We start from the raw sequence: 23,052 nt of genomic DNA, 5'->3' as shown, positions 1-23,052 counted from the left end.
TTTGCCCTAAGGGTCTAGGGGTAACACAAAGGGTTGAGGTTTCTAGTACTATGACTCCTGAACCTCCCTCCACTAGTATGCTGCCCATTAGCAATCAGTGGAATTCCATTAGCTTTTAGAAAAGAGATTTACTGAGAAGGAAAAGCAAGAACAATGTTACCTAAATATTCTCTTCAATCTGAGGGCCCACACTCTCATTACATACACAGGGTCTTTGGGAAGAATGTGTTTTAATTTAAAATAAAAATATAATAAGACACATATGTAGAAAACATGTGGAGAGAAGAGGTACCTCAAGACTTCTGGTCTGAGGAGTCTCTACCTTCATGAAGTTCTTACAAAATTACATCTAAAATGTAACTTTTCCTCCATTCTGAGGATATTCTGATGGCATCTTTCTATAGTCCCTAGCTGATAATGTCCTCTTTAAGGACAGGTCCTGGTCTCCAAAGCCACCCCAGTCCTCAAAGCTTTATGCATCTCATGCAAGTTCATCCTGTGTTTCCAACCACTACTATGCTGATGATCACTGCCACTGCGTCTAATGGTCTCTGCCACTGAGTCTTACTGTTGGAAGATTTCTACTGAACTCACCAATGCCTGGACAGTTCCACCTCTGGATACTCATTTGCCTAAGGTCTAGGAAGAGTAAACACAAACCAAAAAGAAGGGGTGTGCACTCTTGGATGCGTAGCGGCAGGATGGGAGATCATTGCTCCCCTACCCAGTCACTCATACCAGTTTTCTTCTCATTTACAGCCAGGAAGCAAGACAGCTCAAGAGATTATTGGGCAGACCTTTATGTAGGCCAGCTTGGTTCTGGCTTGGCCCCTCCTGGTCCATTGATTTTCCTTCTTCTACAGTCAATTAGAAGATGTCACATCATCACACAATAGCAAACTCTAAGTCATTGATGAAAAGGGCTCCCAGAATTCCAGGTATTGGATTAGAATCGAATGGGGAGTAATTAAATCTGTTCTGTCTAGCCAATTAGGAAGGTAAAATCTGAGCATGCTCTGAGGATTGAGCCCTCATTGGCCAGTCCTCTATTCTACATGACAAGTAACATTTTCAAAAGGATACATCTATTAAAATTATCTTCATGGCAAATTGGATAGAGTTCTGGACTTGGATTCTTGAAGACCTGGGATCAGATCTGGTCTCTGATACTTACTAACTGTGACCTAGGACATTTCATTGTAATTCTTTGAGCCTCAGTTTTTTCATTTGTAAAATCAGAATTGTAATATCTACAATTTCTGTTTAACAAGCTTTCAATCTATTAATAAGCATGTCTTAAGTACTTATTTTTGCCAGGCACTGAAGATACATAGAAAAATGAACAATTGTCTCCGGCCTCAAGGAGCTTATATTCCAAATGAGTAAATATCATGTCCATAAAAATTATGAAAGGCATATAGAAAGAAGAAAAGAGATAAGGAGGGTGTCTTTAGTAGTTGGAGAGACTGGGAAAGGCCGTTTGCAGAAGTAGTGTTTGAACTGAGTCAAGCTGGAAATTCCTAGTGGTGCAGGTGAGGAGGGAGAGCCTGCTGGGTATGGGGGGCATTCAGTGCAACGGTGAGGACATGGAAAATGATATGGCCAAGTTATGAAGAAATTTCAATGCCATAAGGCAAGAGGGCTGGTTAAGGTGTTATGTGTGATATGGTCCAACCTGAATCAAGTGAGAGAATGTATATAAAGCACTTTCTTATTTTGGACTGAACCTGTGATTTCATCCAAATAGTGAACTCCCTCCCGGTGTGGAATATCATTGGGGCACACTGATAGGATATGTCAAATTTAGGACTTCCACTCCGAAAGCCTGGTGTTCTGTTCACTAGTATGCTATACTTTTCAAGCCTCGGAGTCCCATATAAATGTCAGGTGCTGTTACTCTTAGCTCATTCTTATCTTTTTCAATTCATTGTTGCCTATGTTACTTGATGGAATCCTTCTCTTTGTGGGACTCAAAGTATCTAGAGGGATACAGCTACATTTGTGCCTCACAAAATCCAAATAAAAAACCAGCTACTCATCAGCTCAGGCAAACTAAGACATTTCTGAGCTATTGTTTTTGAACCAACCCTGGGCTTCCAATCGTGCAAGAGATTCATGATGTGTTATAAAATACTTTTTTTGATTGGGTTTTGTTCATCCAGGGATTTCTGGATCCACAAGACAGGCATGATTCACCAGAGCTGGTCCTAGGGTTTGTCTAAGGACACCATGTTTTCCATGGAGTACTTTGTCCTTAACTTCATCGTGTCAGAGTGTGAAAAGAGTTAAAGATTCCAACAGGTGGAAGTGAAGGAGAGTGTTCCTGGAGTAGGGAAAAACTAGTGCAAAGGCATAATGGTAGGAGGTGGAATATGAAGTTAGGGGAACAACTCTGGCTGGAATGAAGAGTGTGTTAAGGAAAGTGACATGAATTAAATTGGGGAAGGCAGACTTCTAGTTTTCTAGTTTGAGAAATTGCTGGGAAATTTTGGTGAGTAAATGAACTGAACTCAGGCATTATTATATCAAGATTTTAAGGATCTATTTTTTTAATCAGTGCAAATATTTCCTCTCTAGGCAAAGAAATAACTCCTATTTCCATAGCACTTCAAGGTTTGCAAAGTGACTTCCATACATTATTCTTTCTTCCTACCTTTCTTCCTTGTTCTCTCTTTCCTTTTTCCTTTTTCCTTTTTTTTATACCTCCTTCTTCCCCACTTTCCTCAGAGCTGGAAGGCACCCCCTATACTCTAATTTTCTTATTTTACTTATGAAGAAACTGAGACCCAGAGGGGTAGCTAAATGTCTATTTTCATCTATCTAGTGAGTAACAGAACCCAAACTTGAATCCATGGCCTTTGGCTTCAGACCAAGTACTCATTCCACTCCACCACACTGCCTTCCCAAAGTCCTAATTGGGCTTTGATAAACTCATTAGCTTGAGTGGGGAGATAATTTTGAGTAGCAACTGACAAATAATGTTGGCTATGTAAAGGAGAAGCATCGAGGATGTGGCAGGATGGAGGGAACTGAAGGCTGGCATGAAGTATTTTGGTTGATTTGGTTCACACATGGGTCAGTGAAACTGCTGAGGACAAACCTGCAAACTCTCTGAGTCTCGGGTGACCCACTGAACTAAACACCATGAAAATCAGAAATTGCTGACTAGGGCTTTGTCACACCTTGGATCCTGAGCTAGGACAAGGCACATGTGTACCTCAAACAAGGTTGGAAAATTGTGCCTTGCATGTTGTTATCCAATGGAAGTAGTGTAGCACTCAACACAAAATAAATGCTTCAGGACCATGGAGGGTGAACTTTTATGGCATTAATGAGTGTTATTATTTTATAAATGTTATGAATCTTTTTTGCTTTTACATTGCCAACATTTACCCCAGCATTTCTCCCCTTCTCTCCTTCCCTGGAGCCATCCCACATAACAAATAATATTCCTTTAAAAGAAAATACTTTGTCACTTCAATTACTTTTGTTTAATCTGCTTTGAGGCAATCTTATTCCCATTGGTGCCCTTCTGATCACCAAACAAGCTCCCATCTCATTTATTACCTTTTCTCCAAATTTGGAGTTTTATTTAATTTCTTTTACGTTTATCTAGATAGTTAATTCTTCTATTCTTTTTGCCTCAATTATGTAAGTAACTCCCACCTTTTCTCTTCCCCTTCCATTTTGTTTGTCAGGCTGAAAAAATTTCTGTACTTTTTCAAAAAAAGGTTTTCTTTTCCTCATTCTCTTTTTTCTTCCATCTCTCTTTCTCTTTGTTCTAAACTTTTATTCTTTGATTCACGGTCCTCCTATTTATTCCTTCTTGGATCTGTCTATAATTATGTTTCCATGGACTTAAAGATCTTAAGAAACGTGTTTCAAGTTCTCCCTTCTAAATGGTTTTGATGTCAATCTTGAGCCCTCTCATCCTAATTTCTTGTGCCTTTCTCTTAGAAGTATCAAGTCTCACAGGGAGTAGAGAGAAATATTTCTGTGTGTCTCTGATTGTGTGGTCCATTTCTATACCCCACTCTTCAACTCTCTTCACGAAAATTTTCTTTCCCATTTGTCATGAAATCTCCTTTCTGGGTCCATGACCTCCCACTTTTCCATACCTCCTTTGCTCCTAGGACCTCTGATTCCCCTTCTACTGAGGCATGATGCTGTCCTTAGGAGCAAGAGGCTCTTTCAGAGGAGGTTGTGGTCCCTCTAAGTTCCAATCCCCTGCCATTAAGCCCACATCTCACATTACAGAATCTCCCTACCTCCATGGGCATGTTCTTCAATAGTATTTCTTCTCACCTTGGAATCTAGATATCTTCTTTTCTTCCCTTCCCATCTCAATCCCTCCATTTGCTATCTCACCCATAGCACCTCTCCTTCTTTCCTTCTCCTTCCTTTCTTTTTCTCCATCCCTCCTTTCCTTCCCTCTCTCCCTTTCTTGTGTCCTTCCTTCCTCCCTCCCTTCATCCTTACATCTCTACTTTCCTCTCTTCCTCCTCCTTCCTTCCTTCCTTCCTTTCCATATATACTTATTAAGGGTCAGCTATGTGACAGGCCCTGTAGTAATCACTGGGATTACAAATACAAAAATCTTCTTGTCTTTGAGGATTTGTTATATCCTTATGCCTCTTCTCTCCTGGGAACTGAGAGGCAGTAAAATGTAGACAGAGAGCCAGCCTCACAGCTGAGAAGATCCAGGTTCAAGCCTTGTCTCTGACCCTGCCGGTTGTATGACTCTGGACAAGTCTCTGTCACTCAGGGCTCTAAGCCAGTTCTGTTGAACTGAAATAGAAACAGATCCCTGAGATTCACATGTTGACTTAGAAAACCACACACTTACGTTATGTATGTGTGTATATATATATGTATGTATGTATGTATGTGTATATATGTATGTATGTATATATGTATGTATGCATGCATGCATGCATGTATGTATGTATAGTTGTACTTTTATTTATTTTGTTAGGCGCTTCCCAATTACATTTTAATCTGGGCTTACCTGGGAATGTAGGAGGCTTCATCCATTGTGTTTGATACTTCTGTGGTCTAAGCAACTTCCTAAGACTCTAAATTGTGAGGCAGGTGCAGAGTGACTTTGGTAGAGGAATTTTCTTCACGTCATAATTCCTTATATTTCTTTTAAAAGTTTACAGAGTGTTGGGGTACCAAAATACAGATAAACTAGTTCTTGCACTCAAGAAATTTATGGTCAGTTGGAGAGATATAATGCATTGCAAATAAGTATAACACAAAAAAAACTGAAGAGGATGGGAGCATAAAAAACTAGGGGATCATGGACATCTCCTAAAAGATGATCACATGATCTGGGACAGTTAAGAGCCTTGAACAGACCCACAAAAGTCAAGAACCTCTGGATAGCCCCAACAAATGGTCATTCAACCTTTGCTTGTAGGTATCCTCCTGTAAGGGGAATTCCACCGTCTTCCAAGGATGCCCAGTTCCTCTTTTTGGACAGCTCTACCTGTTAGGAAGGTCTTACCTCTAGCCTAAATCTGCCTCTTGGTGCCTTCGTCCCCTTTCTCCCTGCTCTGCCTGTTGACCCAAGCAGGACTCCAGAGCTGACTGTCTTTTGAAAAGCCTATATTTGGGTTGAGGTCTTAGGTTTGGACTTTCTTTTTGCCAGAATCTTCTCCAGTGGCCAAGCTCAAAGCAAACAAAGCCCGAGTCTTTGATATAATTTTTCCTACACTAGGAGTTTTTAACTTGGGATCCTCAAACTCATTAAGTATGTGTATGTGTGTGTATGTGTATGTATATATGTATATATACATACACACACACATAATACATATATATACACACAAACACACATATGTACATATTTATTTCTATTTTAATCATAACTGCATTTCAATGTAATTGATTTCCTTTCTAATACTATATATTTTGTTTTATGCATTTAGAAATGCTATTCCAAGAAGGCCTGTATAGGCTTCATCATACTGTCCAAAGGGTCCACAATATAAAAAAGGGTAAAGAACCCCTGGTCTAAGTAGATGTCAACCTAGGAATTAAAGTTAGGTGGCTCTGTGGGTAGATCAGTAGACTGGGAGTTGGGAGGACTTGAGTTCAAATCTGGCCTTAGATACTAGCTGTGTGCCCCTAGGCAAGTCATTAAACCTCCTTTTGCCTCAGTTTCCTTAACTGTAAAATGGGGATAACAATACTACCTACCTTACAGGGATGCTCTGAGGATCAAACAAAATGACTGTAAAGCACTTAGCACAGCACTATATAAAGGTTAGCTGTTATCATTATTTTTTATTAGATACACTGATGATTTGAGTTTAAGTAACTTCAAACTCAGGGTCATTTTGAACAACTTTCTGAGCTCCGCCAGCTGCTGTTTCCTCCTCTGGGTCTTTGGCTGCTGTGTTAAGCAGCATCTGCCCCGGTGCTAATCCTGAGATCATGCGACTCTTAATCAATTTGCCCATAATTAGGTTGGGCTTACTGGTCATCATGCTCGGAATAGTAATGGCCGTCTTTGGGGGCCAGGAACAGAAGCGTGACCATCATTCTGATCCTCCTGCATGTGGACAACACTTACTTCCTCTCACTGGTAGCAGAGGAAGAGGAGCAAGCCTGGGACCTAATTTTAATCCCATTGATGTGGGGCCAGATAGGATTGCAGGCACCATGATCCTCCCTCCTTGCTCTGAGTATCTGTGTCATCTGGCTAGGATGCCTCTGTGGGCTGTGAACATGTGTGTATATGTGTGTGTGTATGTGTATGTGTGTGTGTGTGTCTCTCTACTTGTGTTCACCATCTACTAGCCTAATTGACACATCAGTAAGGCTCTTTAAGCACTTAGATAGTTTTTCATTCATTCATTCACTCATTCATTCTTAGTATTTCTCACTAATCTTGGGTAATAACTCCCTGTTAGCTATTTGTGTTCCGTCCTTTATAGTCCAGAGGTCATTCTTCTTGGAAGACAAACCAAGGAAGAATGTATTGTTCAGGACAGCCTTCTATCCGCTCTCTGCTGTCATCCTCCTAAGCCATGGTCTTATCACTCCCCTAATTTAGCTCCTCCATTCATCATTCTCCTTACCAGCCTCAGCTTATTCTTAGTTTTATCATGCAAACTATTATTATCATATAACCACATCATGCTTTGACCTTATCCATCATGCAATATAACCTCCTTATTTTACAGATGAAGAAACTACAGCCAAGGGATGGTGTGATTTTCACTGTTGTTCACTCATATCTGACCCTTTATGACCCCTCTGGGGTTTTCTTGGCAGAGATACTGAAGTGGTTTTGCCATTTCCTTCTCCATCTAATTTTTAAAATGAGGAAACAGAGGCAAACAGGATTAAGTGACTTGCCCATGGTTACATGGCTAGGAAGTATCTGAGGTCAGATTTGAACTCAGGAAGATGAGTCTCCTTATTTCCAGATCTGGTATTCTATCCACTGTACTACTAGGTGCCCTTCATGTGACTTGTGCACAGCCGTAAATGTAGGAATAGCTAAATCAGAATTTGAACTCAGGTCCTTAGACTCCAAGCCAAGTGCATTTTCCCTAATACCATCTTTGCTAATTCTAGCTCAGAAACATAACCCATGGTTTCTGGCTTGTCCAGACCTGCAAGATCTACCAAACCTCAGTTCAGTTTTTTCTTGGCCAGTCAAGTTCTTTTGTGACTTATGCTCTGGCTTCTTCAAGTCCCAGCTAAAACCCTACCTTCTATAGGAAGCCTGTCCCAAGGCTTCTTAATTCTACTGTCCTCCCTTTGCTGGTAATCTCCATTTTATCCTGTATATCATTTGCATGTTGTCTGCCATGTTAGGCTGTAAACTCCTTGAGAGCAGGAGTTGGCTTTGGTTTTTCTTTGAATCCCGGGTAATTTAGCACCATAGCTAGTTCAGAGAAGGTGCTAAATAAATGTTTATTGACCAATTAGATTGACTAGATTATATGCTCCTTCACGGAAGGACCTATTAGTAAAATGGTGGGAGAGAGATGGGAATGGGGAGGATTGGACTTGCAGACCTCTGAAGTCTCTTCCAGCCATAAATGTGAGTTCCTATGTCTTGCAGTTGTTTCACATTTTAATTTGTATCTTCTTTGACGAGCAAAAGTTCCTGCCACAGAATAGGCTCTTAATAAATGCTTATTGGTGGGGGTAACTGTCAGGTATATAGAAACTATTCACAGTAGGTCTTCTGGGATTTGGATAAACGTTATTTGAGTTGAAATGAGTCCAAGTTCCTGCAAAACCATCCCCATTTGGCATATTCTCAAGGGATGAAGGTGAATTTTACTTTTGTCATTCTAGCTTGTGCTGATAAAATCCTGGACCAAGAAAATGCCCACAGCTTAGGGTCTGAGTGTTTCATCTTGGTTCTTGACTGACAAAATATCTTACTAATTTGCACTATTGGATCTCACTCCATAGTTAGATCTTGGAACAGCCATAGAGTTACCAATTTAGAGTTCAAAGGCCAAGTTTAAATATCTAATTTTACAGAAGAAGAAACTGAGGCTAAAGCAATAACACGACTGACTATGGGTCTAGTAAGTATCTGAGGCCAGATTTGAATCAAAGCCTAAATTCAGCTCTCTCTGCTATTCTAATCTTCAGCCTTTTCTCTATGGGCTTCATTCAGTTCCCCCTCTTTTGTAAAATGAGGGAATTGAAATAGATGCTCCCTCAGGCTCTGTTCTCTGGCTCTATGATTCTCCTACCCCCAGGCAACTGGGGTTAAGTGACATGCCCCTTCACACAGCTAGTAAGTATCTGAAGTGGGATTTGAACTCAGGTTGCCTTGACTGCAGGGCTGGCACTCTATCTACTGTGCCACCCAAGTCTTATGATTCTATAACTTTATTTCATTCTCTACTTCTGTTTCCGTAGGTCCTTGGGGCCCTGAAACTACTTCTAAACATAGGAATGAAAGATAAGTTCTGTATGCATTGAAATGGAGACTGCCCAGGTCATAGATGATGGCAAAGTTTTCTTACGTTTTTTGGAGGGGAAAACAAACCATTTTGTGCCCCTTCGGAAGGTTTGAAGATGATGAACATTCCCTCTCAAAGCAAAAAACGGAGTAAAAAAAACCTACCAAAGACTTTATCCACTTTTGGAAATTGATCCCTTCTGTTTCCTACAAACATTTCTTTAATCAACAAATAAACGTGCAAACAAGCAAATGAACGAGTAACCAAATGGATAAATATGTAAGTAAATACATGGTTAAATAAATAAACACATACTCACTGCAAAACATGTATGAATGGCTTGGTGATCTTCAGGGAGAGTTGGTGTTTTTTCTGCATCTATTATATATCCTTGTCACCGAAGCCACGATTTCCCACTTCATCTCATTCAAGACTCTTGGCTGAATACCATCTGGTCCCGGTGATTTACTGCTCTGAGTTTCTCAAGTAGCTTCCTACCTTTCTCCTCAGAGACTGGAGAATCTCTGTCAAGGCCATTCTCTGCTTTCCCATAAAAAGTGCCCTTGGAGCCAGAATCTCCCCGTTGTCTTCTCCGATAAATACTCATTCAAAGTATTCCTTAAGCCTCTGCTCCATCATTCCATGCACTTTCCTCCAGTTCTGAGTCTCAATCCTCATCAGCTGAGTCCTCGCTTCCCTGGAGTCCCTTTGGCTCAGCATTAGCATTAGCAGGATTTCCATTTACCTATTGTCTGTTTAATCTCTGCTGATCTGTACCTTTGCTGGTGTAACCTGAGTTCTAACAAGAACTGGCTGTCTACAAAGAATTTCTATGTTCTTGAAACGATCTTTTGAAAGCCCCATAGATTTAAGAATCAACAAACTTTGACTGACTCACTCCATGTTTTCTTTGATATCCATTTTTTGTGGGGTTGAGGAAAAGTCTAGATCTGTTGATTTCATCACTGTGAAGTTCTCCTGATAGGGCCACTGATACCGCTTTTCGAAACATAACACAAAACCAACATTACATTAAGAGAAAAACTCCTTTTAGGCTGTTTTTAAAAATTATGGATAATTTGACTTTTAAAGGAAAATGAATATTTACTAATACACACTAGTTTTTCATTTGACATGTTGTTCCCCTACTCAGGAAGACCTGAGTTCAAATCCAGCCTCAGTGTTTGTTTTTGTTTTTTGTTTTTTGTTTTTTTTTTTTACTAGCTGTGTGTCCCTGGGTAATCACTTTACTTCTCTGTGCTTTAATTTCTTCAACTAAACATTTGAGGCAATAATATTGCCTGTGACACAAGATTGTGTGATGATCAAATGAATTAGTATTTTTACAGTGCCTGGCACATAGTAGGCTATTCATAAAATTTTATTCCCTTCCCTTCCCCCTACTATAAAATTTTTAATGGCTCCCTATTACTTTAGGATAAAATACAAAATCCTTACCATAGCATTTAAAACCTTCAATCATCTGACTTCCATCTCTATTACTAATGTTATTTCATCAAATAAAGAATGAATAATTCTTCAAAAAAACATTTGCTAAGTGTCTTCTATGTGCTAGAAGTTGGGGATACAAAGACATGAAAGAGCGTTCCCCTGTCCTCAAGGGGGACTTCCACTGGCATTACCTGGGGTACACTTTTTTAAAAAATTGCATTTTAACGTGATTGGTTTCCTTTGACACTCCATATATTTTATTTTATTTAAAATAAAATTATTTTATGTTAAGAATGTTTATTTAAAAAAGTTCTCTGAGAAGGTGTCTTTAGGTTTTATCAGAATGTCAAAGATGTACAGGACACAAAGAGGTTAAGACAACATGCACCTACCCAGACATTGGTGGCCTCATTTGCATACATGCCCATAGAGCCAGGAATGGATGACTACTGGGTGATCCAGAGGATCCTTTTCAGGTCTTGATGGCTGCCGAGGTCCCTCCCAACAGCAATTCTTTGATTCTGGGATTTTTTACTTCCCATGACTCCTTTTTATGCAGTCTATCCAAGCCGGAAGAGGAGCTCTTCACCACATAGCACCTTCCTTCCCTTTGTGCCAGAGCTTTGGTTTACATGGCTCCCCATACCTAGAATTCTTCTCTTTTTGACCTCACTTTTTAAACTACCAAGCTTCCTTCAAGGTTCAGATAAGTTATTACTTCCTCAGTAATCCTCTCCTAAGCCTCCCTGTAGTCAGGAAGAAGCTCACCCACCTTACATGTCTTTGTGTTTAAAGTAATTTGTATTAGAGGCATCTGGGTGGCAAGGTAGATAGAGCATATTGTACTTGGAGTCAAAAAGACCTGTGTTCAAATGTGTCCCCAGATACTTACTAGCTGAATTGCTCTGGTCAAGCCATTTAATCTCCCTCAGCCTCAGTTTTCTTCTCTGTAAAATGGAGTTAATAATAATACCTAACTTTTGGAATTGCTGTGAGGATTAAATGAGGTGTTTTCTGTCATTTTTCAATCATATTTAACTCTTCGTGATCCCATTTGGGGCTTTCTTGTCAAAGATACTACAGCGGTTTGCCATTTCCCTCTCCAGCTCATTTTGCAGATGAGGAAACTGAGGCAAAGTTATGCCCAGGGTCAAACAGCTAGTAAGTGTCTGGGGATTTGAACTGAGGAAGATAAATCTTCCCCACTCTAAACCAGTGCTCTATGCACTATGATGTCACCTAACTGAGATGACAACTGTAAAGTGCTCTGCAAGTCTTAAAATGTGATCCAAATGCTAGTAATTATTATTTCCTTGTCTGTGTTAATGCATCTGCTTCCTATATGCTGAGTAATAGATCAGTGAGTCAGACAAACATTTTCAAGCATATTCTATGTGGCAGAAGCCCTGGACGAGAATCCCATGGCATGAGAAGACAGATTATAGTCTGCCTTTTTAGAGAATTTTCCCATCCTGATGAGATCACAGAATTTCCCCAAATATCAATGTATCTGAAAAGTTATTGTAAAGCTCAAAAAAGTTATTCATCCACTCATAGTCTAAAAGGAGGTTTTTAATTCTTCTTAATCCATTAAGCAGTGATATTATTTGATTTTTGGTAGCTGTGGTATGGTAGAAAGAGACCTGCATTGGGACCCAGAAGACCTGGGTTCAAATGCTAGCCTGCTGTCTATTCCCTGTGTTATCCAAGGTCTCACTTCAACTCTCTGGATCTGTTTCCTCATCTATGAAAGAAAGGGGTTGGATTATGACTGTCACTCCAGCCCACTTCAGCTTTAAACGGCATCCCAACTTTGAAAACAAATGGTTCTTAGGGAACAGATAGGGAACACAAATTTTATTTGCAGTGGAATTTGTTAACTGCTTTGCTGTGAGCCAAGGGAGTGCTTCCAGCAGATGTCTGAATAGTTGGACTCTCCCATGGCTACTAGACTGTTTTCAAGAAACTTAATGAAATTTGACGTCTCTGAGAGTTGGGGCCTTTGTAGGAAAGATGGCAGCTCATTCTGTTGAATTTTCAGTACATAGTACTTTACAAGTACATAGCTGGTTGTGAGGAAGCATTATGGGTGGAAAGGTGATTGGCTCTGGAATCAGATCCAATGGAAATTTCAATCCAACTCTCTTGCTTCCTGCCCATGTGAAACTGGGTAAGGATGACTGAGTCTTAGCTCTATTACTTATGAAAGGAGTGGCTTAGGTTAGAGGTCCTCTAAGGTTCTTTCCAGCTTTAAATCTTTGATTTTATGATTATTTTGAGCCTTGTTTTTTAGAAAAGGAGCATTCATCTTGATGAGTTGGGTACCCAGAGTATGGCTACTCAGTGCTCAAGGGTTGGCCCTAAGAGCTTGGAGGTTGTCTTTCTAAAGCTATGGCTCTGAGCCCACCACTCATGTGCTTCCCATCATGATAATGAGTTGATACCAATTACTCAGATTTAATTAGGTTTCAGAAAGGGTTATTTACTCAGGTGGTATACTAAGAAAGTTGGCATAAACACCTGCCCAAATGTCTGTGATACGTTCTACCACAAATACAATTCTTAAAGTTTATGAAAATCTTGCAAATCCTATCATGCAATCTAAATGCTAGTGATCATCATTTTTTTATCTGTGCTGATGCATCTGCTTCTTGTATGCTGAGTAATAGATCATCAAACATATTCTATGTGACAGAAACCCTGGACAAGATTCCCATGGCATGAGAAGGCTGGTTGCAGTCTGCCCTGTTAGAGGATTTTCCCGTCCTCATGCAGTCACAGAGTTTCTCCAAACACCAAAGCATCTGAAAAGTTATTGTAAAACACCAAAGAGTCATTATTATTGTGAAGAAGATGAGAGAAGATGCCTTTAAACCCTTGTCCAGTTGGGCTGAATGCTGTAATATCCTTCCTTTGCCCATCCTGCTCCCCTGAGACCTAATAATACTGATGATGATAATGTTTTATATATATATGTGTGTGTGTGTGTGTGTGTGTGTGTGTGTGTGTGTAGGTATACATAGACATGTAATAGCATTTATATAGCACTTTAAGCTTTGAAAAGTGCTTTTTAAATATGACCTCATTTGAAATTCACAGCAATATTGGGAAGGGAAGGCATAACATCTACTATTTGCAGACGTTGTGCTAAATACTTTTTACAGTTATGATCCTGATCAATGCTCATGACACCTCTGTGAGATATGTGATTAGTATCCCTATTTTACAGTTGAGGAAACTGAGGCAAACAGAGATTACTGTGACTTGCCCAGGATCACACATAGCTCATATCTGAGGCTGGATTTGAACTCAGGTCTTTCTGAGTCCAGGTTCAGTGCTTTATTCACTGGACTACCTCTCTGGTTATGAGTGCTATAGTCATATGACCAAGCAGAGATTCTATACAGTCATTCAACTCTAACTTGAGAGATTTCTGGCTCAAGGTGACCTGGGGTTCACAAATTCATAAACTTTAAGAACTGGAAAGGACCTCACTCTATCCCCAAAGGGAATTCCCATTTCAGAGTACCTGACAAGTGGTCATCTAGCCTGTGTTTGAAGACATCCAAGGAGGCACAGGCCATTATCTCTGGAGGCTGCCCACTCCACTAAGGGATCGATCTTCTAAATTCAGGTCACTCCCAAGTCATTCCTAGTAGCTCATCTGCAGAATACAGGGAGATGGGGAATCCCTGGATATAGGCCCTGCCTATAATACAGGGGGAGTTAAATTTGGAGTCAGAGGACCTGAGATTTCATTCTGACTATGGCACTTTGAGTAAATCTGTCATTTCTTCTGTGTATTAGTTCCTCATCCTTAAAATGAGGGAATTCGTCTAGACAGACTGATACATGACAGCTAGCTGGATGATAGAGCATTTATTAAAAACTTACTGCATGCCTCGTCCTAAGCAAAAAAGATACAAGTGGGCAATACAGTCCCTGCCCTTCATGAACAAGGGAAGGCAGTTTCTAAAGGGAGCTGGAGACGGGGGAGGGACTACCAGAGCAGCAGCATTGTTTGAAGCCGGGAAGCAAACTACAGACCTGGTTGTGGGCAAGACCCAAGACCCTCTACCAGAGGCCAGAGCAGTTCCAGGGTCTGAGTTCAGGGTTTTGCCAGTTCTAAATGTAGGACAAAAGTAGACTCCATACATTTCAGTGGAATTTTCAGAGAAAAGACCTAAATGACACAAGGAGACAATATTTCAAAGGCAATTGAAATCAGTGTGTGACTGGCTGTATGTGTATCTGCTTAAGGGAACTTACAATGGAAAAAATACTCATGAAATGGAGTATAGAGGAGAAAATCCTGCAAGGCTTGGCTTTCCTCACCTCCTTAGTTATTTGAACTCTCTCCCTCCTGAAATCCCAGAGCTGGTAAGTGTCTGAAGCTGGATTTGAACTCAGGAAGATTAGTGTTCCTTATTCCAAGCCCAGTGCTCTGTCCACTATGGCGCCACCTAGCTAACACATCCAGACCTACACTTTAGAAAAATTACTTTGGAAACCAAATGACAGCTATATGGGTATAGAAGAGGCATTGACACAAGGAGACCAAGGAGAACAGATGCTGAGATTGGGACTTAAGCAAAGACTTCACATCTGTGCCCCCAGCACGTCCCATGTGCCTGGCACACAGTGGGCATTTAATACTACATTTTGTATTGGACTGAATTCATGAATCTGATCTGGAGCTGAGCCTGGAAGAAACAGCAGAACCCAGGCCTAGAAATGTTTTCCTGCTCTTGGAGGGAATAGTGGAAGGATTGGCAGTCCTCTGCTTCATTCTGCTGATTTGGGGAGATTCTCAGCTCGAGTTCTTAAATCAAACAGTTCTTAGTCTCAGTCTCCAAGAATGACAGCTGGGCCATTGTGCCCTGTAATCGCCATGATCCATGTGGACCTCACGACAGAGCTTGAACATTCTGAACCCTCTAGGAGAATGGGTGCACTATGTGGCCATTCATCTGGAATCTGGAAAATTGCAAACAGAATTAGCTAGTGGTACTAGAGCTATTTATCCCCTCTTTATTCCTTTATTTTCTTCATTTGGGGGAGAAAATGATCCATTATTGTTTCATAAGAAGATTTGATTGCACATTCATGTTCAAAGAATTTTATAAATTTGTGGAAAATTTTCTCAGCTCTCTTGCAGGCTCATTTCTCATTGGCAGATCTAAAAATGATGAACATGACAGGCGCTGTTCACGGCACGCAGCTATTTCTAACTTTCTGGGCAAAAAAAAAAAAAAGAGTATAAGGAAGTATTTGTAAGAACTCAAGCAGGTCCTGATGAGAAATGGTCTTCATCTAGAAGAGATTTTAGGAAAACTTCCTCATAATTAAGCACATTGTTGGACTCAAGAGCTAACAGATATGACAATAATAAATTGATGTTTGAATAACACTTGAAAATATGAAAAATGCTTTATAGTCATTTTCTCATTTGACTGATACAATGATCCTATTCTATTATTAAGCTGCTTTACAGCTGAGGAAACTGAGTCTAGGAGAAGTGAAGCTATTTCCCCTGCTAGAGAATTGTCATGAGTAGGTTTGAACCCAGGTCCTTCTAGTGTCTCTGTGAGACCGCAGGAGATGCATACTAGAACTGCCCAGCTAGGACAGCTCTGAAAACATTTTTCCATGGGGTAATGAATGGATTTGTCATTTTGGGGGCATCTCTTCCACCAATGCAGGCTAGCACTTACTGTTGGTGTTGCTGTAACCTATAGTTTTAGAGAGCTTCCTAGAACACAGATTGGGTAAGTGACTCGCCCAGGGTCACACAATCTGTAGATGTCAGAGATTGAATAGAACCCAAGTTTTTTGGCCCTTTCCACATACTCTTCATCCTTTGGCTTCTTTTTCTGTTGTACCTATCTTCGGCATTTTCTCACAGAGACAAAATCATTCTTCTTGGGGCCTCCTCAACTAACAACAGACCAAGACCTTTTTAGGGCAGGAAGGGATTTAATAGGTCATCTAAAACAGGGCCCTGGGAGCTCACTCATTAGGAATACTGCTGAAAAGGATGAAGGAAGCACTCAATTGAGCAGCTCCATACCCAGTTAGAGCTCATCGAGTCAGACAGGGGCTACCACATGGAAGTATTTGGCTCTGCCTAGGGGCAAAGCAGGGACATTTGGGAGGAACACACTTAATGCAAAGGAAAAGCTGTGCCAGATGGAATAGGGCTGCTATGGGAGGGTGGGAGGCATCTTTGGCAGATATGTTCATGAGAAGGCTGAATGCCTTCTTAGTGCCATCTAGATGGTACAATGGAGAGAGCATTGAGCCTAGAGTCAGGAAGACCAGAGTTCAAAACCAGCTCAGATGTTTACTAGCTATGTGACTCTGGATAAGTCATTTGCTTATGTCTTCCTCAGTTTCCTCAACTGTAAAATAGGATCACAGTAACAGCTACCTCCCAGGGTGGTTGTGAGAAATAAAAGGGATCACATTTGTAATGTGCTTGACCCCTGTTAGGCACTTAACAAGCATTTCCTGTTTTCTTTCTTGCCTTCCTTATTTACTTCCTGCAGGGAACTGCAGGAACTAGGTTTGAATTTCACCTTGCTGCTTCCTTGCCATGTGATCTTGATCAAATCTCTTAGACATCATTAGCCTCAGTTTCCTCATTTGTAAAATGGGGGTGATCACTACACCTACCTCATGAGTGTGATATGAATAATACAGGTTTAGAATAAGAAAGGACTTCAGAAGTCATCTAGTCCAGCTCTCACATTTTACAGTCAAGAAAATAGTTGTATAGAGGTGAGATCAAAGGCAGTAAGTCTTACCAGTAGTAAGACTCAGAGGTAAGACTTGCACCCAGATGCTCTGGCTCCAAATCTAGGTCTTTTCCCATTACAACCCATTTAATACCGCCATGTTGTTTTGATGAATGGATGAATGAGACATAATTCCTGCCCTCATTGAACTTATAGCACCTTCTTTCTAGGGTTATGAGGGTCAAATGAGATAATAATTTTAAAGAATTTAGCACAATGCCTGGCACATAGTGGGTGCAACATAAATGTTAGCTGTGATTGTTATTTTTATCACAGTCTAGTTGGGGAGCTAGAAATAATGCATTTGAAAGATCAACTAACATTATGTGGTAGTCATAAGAAATGATGAATTTCAGAGAAACTTGGAGAAACTTAGAATTGGTAGAAAGAGGCAGAATCAAGAAAACAATGCATGCAATGATTAAGAAATTGAACTCTGTAGAATTATACGACCAATCTTGGCCCCAGAGCTGAGTGGGAAAAGGCTACAGTCATCTCTTTTTGTAGAGGTGGGGAACCCTGGGTTCAGAACAGTGCATCTTCAAATATTGTTAGGCACAACTCAATTGAACTGCTTTTTGACTTTCTTTTTTTTAATCTTTGCTTCAAGGGGACAGTCCACTGAGTAGGAGAAGAGATAATTTGGGGAGTGAAAGTGATAAGGAAACAAGAGATCAATGAATATCTTCTTTTAGATTTTAATTTATTTTTTGTTACATTTTAAGTTCCAAACTGTCTCCCTCCCTCCCCACTCTGCACTAGAGAAGACCACCATATGACACAGATATATGTTTATGTATATGTGAGTACATACATATATGTATCAAACCATATGATGCATGCTTCTATTTATCACTTTTTCCTCTGGAGATGGATAGCATCTTTCTACATAGGTCCTCTGTGGTTTATTTAAATATTTATGATACTCAGAATAGTTTAATTGTTCACAGTTATTCTTTGGACAATTTTGCTGTTACTGTATACAATATTCTCTGGGTTCTGCTCATTTCACTATTCATTATTTTCTGCAAACCTTTCCATGGTTTTCTAAACCTGGTCATCATTTCTTATAGCACAATAGTACTCCATCACAATTCTATGCCACAACTTGTTTAACCATTCCATAACTGATGGGTATCCCCTCAATTTCCAGTTCTTTGCCACCACAAAGAGAGTTGCTAGAAGTATTTTAGAAGATCTAGGTTATTTTTGTTCTTCCCTGACCACCTTGGGGAGCAAACCTACTAGTGGTGTTACTGGGTCAAAGGGTACAATGACTAGTTTTTCAAAGGGTATTGCTGTGTGTGAAAAGTGACAAGTTTACAGACAGCCAGCTCCAAAAGGGAGGAGCCATTGGAGCAGCTTTCTCCTGGAAGGCACTGCCCAGAGTTTTGTGGTGTGGCTTCATTCAAATGCCACCAGTTCACCTGATTGGGGCAGCCTTGGCCTATGTCTGGTGACATCTCTTTTCTCTATCTCAGGTGAATGTTCTCTGCTTTCACCACTCATTTCTAGGGCACCCTGAATCCTCAAGGGATCTCAGTATTCTTTTGGAAAGCCTGTGTTCATCTGCATTTCATGCAGAGTGTGGGCTGTTTCTATGTAGACTTCACACACAGAGCCTCCTGAACACAGCTCACATCTGTGGCCCTGATGTCAGACGCTGTAGCTTGTCAAATCTATGGATTCATGATGAAAGGGCATTCCAAATCCTTCTTCAGACATTAATTAACCATAGCTAACTTTAAATTAAGGTTACTTGAATTATTAATCTTTCCAAACCTTTGCTTCTTTATCTCTAAAATGGGAGTATCAGCACCTACCTTTCAGATTTGTTGTGAGGGTCAGATAGACAGATTGATTGATGAGCAGACAGACGCAGATAGATAGACAGATAGACAGACAGACAGACGAGCAAGGTGATAAGCATTTACTAAGTGCTTACTCTGGGCCAGGTACTGAGTTAAGTGCTGGAAACACTGACATGTGCAAAAAGAAAGACAAATAGTCCCTACCTTCACGAAGCTTATGTTTTGATGGGAGGAGACAACAGATAAAAGGGAGCTGAAAAGCAACTAGAGGGAGGCTAGAGGGAGGATACCTGGATTGGGTGAAGATTGGCAAGTTTTCTGAGGAGTCATGGGTTGGTCCAGGTTTGAAGAGCAAATGACTAGCGTGGGAGGTTCTGGAATGAATTCACCAGTCAGAGGAGGGGGCGGTGCCAGAGTGAGGAGAAGGCTGCTGGGATGGAGGTGGAGCTCTTAATCTGGATGCTCATCCGCTAAGCTGAGTTTGGAGGGAGATCCTATGCAAAGGAGAGCTGTCGGTGCCATGGCTGCTGGCTCACATGCAGCCTGCAACACTCCCGAGTGTGGCTCGTACCAGATTAAAATGTAATTAGGAAATGTTTAATGCAAGAAAAATTTTAAAATAACATAAAGTAGGCAATATGTAGTTTTCTAAGTGAATTGTATTGCTTGCAGGAATCTTTATGGTTTAGTGGTCCTTATTTCTATTTTAGTTTGGTATAAAGTACTCTGCAGATAGATAGGTGGGGCATTATATGGTAATTTAAGGTTTTCAAAGTGCTTTAATATATCATCTTATTCATTTAATCATTGAAAGATCCTTGAGTGGCAAGAGCTATCATCATTACTCCTATTCTACAGATGAAGTTAAGTGATTTGCCCAGAGTCAGATAGTTATGAAGTATCTGAGGTCATATGGAAACTCAGCCTTTCCTGACTTCAGTTCTACTGCTCTATCCACCGAAAACACCATGCTGCCTCTTATCGGAAAGCATCTTCCGGACAACCCCTATAGCAAATAGGATGATGGTGCCGAAATGGATCTCATCCTGTCCCAATCTGGTTTTCACTTAATGTGCTTAGTCTCTATATTTCAAGAGCTTTTCATTCCTGAGAGTTTGCAGGGATTGAGTATTGGTGAGGGTGACATGAATTCAAACTGGTGTTCTTAAGTTTTTCTGGATCAATGTCATGTCCAGTCCATGGTAGCCTATAGTTCAGTTACTGGTAATGATCTGATTCCAGTATTATTGAATTCTCAAGAATATTTTGGCATTCACATTTGCATTATGGGCATTTAAAATCTGTTATTTAAGAAGCATAGTGGTGTATAATTCTGACTGCTTGTTTATGGTCTTTTTTAGTTTTCTAAAACACCACCACCATCATCATCATACTAGATTACCATATTCACCTCTGCTTTTGAGGCAGCTCATAGATGTGGAGTCAGGAAGACCTGGGTTGAAGATCCTTCTCCAATAAATGAGCTGTTTGACCCTGGCAAAGTCACAACTTCTCTGAGTGTTGGTGAAATAGGAAGAATAATTAATAACCTGAAGTACCTACCTTCCAGGGTGGTCATGAGAAACAAATAAGCTAGTGTTCTCATGGTAGGAACTTTCTAAGTTTGAAGGTATTCTATGGTAATTATTCCTGCCTCCACTGCTTACATAGTCTTCTCTGTGAGTTCCAACTCTTTTACTAAATGTTGCCTTGTTCTTTTTTCCATTGTGCCAAGGAGGTGAGGCAGTCATGGTGATGGCAGGATTCATTTATCCTTGCCACCAAAATCAATGGAGCCCCTACTAAGTACTGTGATAGGGGCTTAGGGACACAAAAAAGAAAATAGCATGGCCTCTACCTACGAGGACGACATTATCTACTGGGAAATACAACATTTCCCAAGATAATGGTATGGGAGTTCACTGGGGCAAAGCAAAGATACAGACAGAATGCCTAGGGAACTGAGGGATGGGGAGATTGCTGTCACCTGGGGGCATCACAGAAGGTGAAAGGAGTGGGCCTGGAAGGAAGCAAATGATTTCAAAAGGTATGTAGGTTGAGAGGGCATGTGTGGCTCACATAGAGTCCTAGAATCTCAGACTTGGTAGAGGTCAACTAGTCAAATTCAGACCTGACTGAGAATATCCTAGAATTTCCCTGACAAATGATCCTACATCTTCTGCTGGAAGACCTCAAATGATAGGGAAATCTCTATTTCCTTAGGCAACATATTTTCTTTTAGAGGTATGGTTGTCTTACTTATACTGGTTCTGGAGTGAAAGAAAATGGGTTCAAATATTGCCTCAGACACCTCCTAGCTGTGTGACTGTTGGCATTAGTGCCTTAGTTTTCTCAAATGTAAAGTGAGGACACTGAACTCTATGGCTTCCAGGATCTTCAAGCTCAAACTGTATGATCCCATGAAACCCACCCAACACAACTAGCTGTGTGCCCCTGAGCAAATCATCTAACATTTCTGAACCTCAATTTCCTCATGTGTAAAATTGGGATGATAATAGTACCAACTTTGTATTGTAAGAATTCAGTGAAATGGGGTATGTAAAAGGCTTTGTAAATTCCTGTGCAGTACAGCAATATGAACTATTATTGCTACCATTATTCCTTCTCAGGCCCTCTTTGTCCAGGACGGCTCTGTCACAAAGGCGATGCAGGATTTTAGGATCACAGATTTAGAGCTGGAAGTGACCAGAGAGGCCATGAAATTCAGGTCCTTCATTTTGCAGGAAGGGCAGCTGAAGCTCAGATGGGTCAAGCAACTTGCCCGAGGTGGCCCAATGAATATCTCAAATGACTTTCAAACCCGGGTTTTCCTGACTCTGGGTTTAGAACCCTATCCAATAACACATTGCCTTTCCACCGTTCAGTCTGATCTGGTTTCTCGGGATGTTAATGTATTCATCAGTTTGTAGAAGGTAAACAACGTTCTGAGGCTAAACAAATGATGCTCTTGCTCCCGAATCTGACGTCCCCTGGAAATAGTCACAACATTCGGAAGTTGGCGTTGGGAACGCATCACGCACTCACAGCTCCCCACAAATAACCAGGGAGGGGAGCCTGTGGATGCCACGTTCCTCCTCTCCTCTCCTCTCCACATCTTCCTATAATTATTAACTACTAGTCCTAAAATCTATAGAGTTATCATTATTGTTATTATTATGAAACTCCGTCCCATTTCCATGTCATAAAGACAAACCAAATCTCATTTCAATTAGTCGCAGCAGGAGGGGATGAACTTTAAACAGACATTTAATTTCTGAAAAAAAAATTAGGAAGTTCTTCATGGAAATGTTATGGCATTTTGAAACAGATTAATAGTTCAGTATGAACACATCCACCCTGCAGCTAAATGACGGGGGGACTCTGATTGGAGACAGGTTAAATGAGCAAAACCAGTCATTGCCATTGGTTTGGGATCTAATCAGGTAACATGAACTGTTCTGTCTCTGGTGATGTTCTCTCCAACATCCCCTTTGCTCCTTGAATTATCAGTCTCCTATAATGGGTGTATTTTATTTATTAAGAGAAAGCAGTTGACTTTCAAGGGGATCATAAAATTGATCAAAATCTTCAGAAAAGTCAGTGCTGCATGCAAAGGTTGAGATTCCACCCCCACCCCCCACCCAGAAAGGTCAACTCCTCAAGACATTCCCCTGTAGCAAAGGGAGGGAAGGGGCCAGGGAGCAAGGAGCAGGGGTATGAAGAGGAAGTCTGATCTTTTTTTATTATTAACATTCAAATCCAGGAGTATGCCCACTCTTCAGCAGTCAGAGAATGACAAGGGGAAAAGGTTTCCGTGATGAATTCCTACGTGTCTCTGTAAATTTCATGCTTGTGAAGTCGAATTAATAGCTATGGAGACTTTGGATCTTTTGTTCTCTGCACAAACAGCTATAATGCACAGAAGACCGAAAGAGCTTCTTGATCTACAGTTCAGGACCACGGCCTCCTCCTCTAGTTTCTCTGCAGACAGCTAAGGATGACTTTGGGTCCATGGGGACTTAGAAAAAGACCGTTAACCTAGAAGCG

The sequence above is a fragment of the Notamacropus eugenii genome, chromosome 2 (genome assembly GCF_028372415.1).
Source record: "Notamacropus eugenii isolate mMacEug1 chromosome 2, mMacEug1.pri_v2, whole genome shotgun sequence".
NCBI classification, from domain to species: domain Eukaryota; kingdom Metazoa; phylum Chordata; class Mammalia; order Diprotodontia; family Macropodidae; genus Notamacropus; species Notamacropus eugenii.
The sequence above is the reverse complement of the archived record's forward strand: the minus strand, read 5'-3'. Positions refer to the sequence as shown.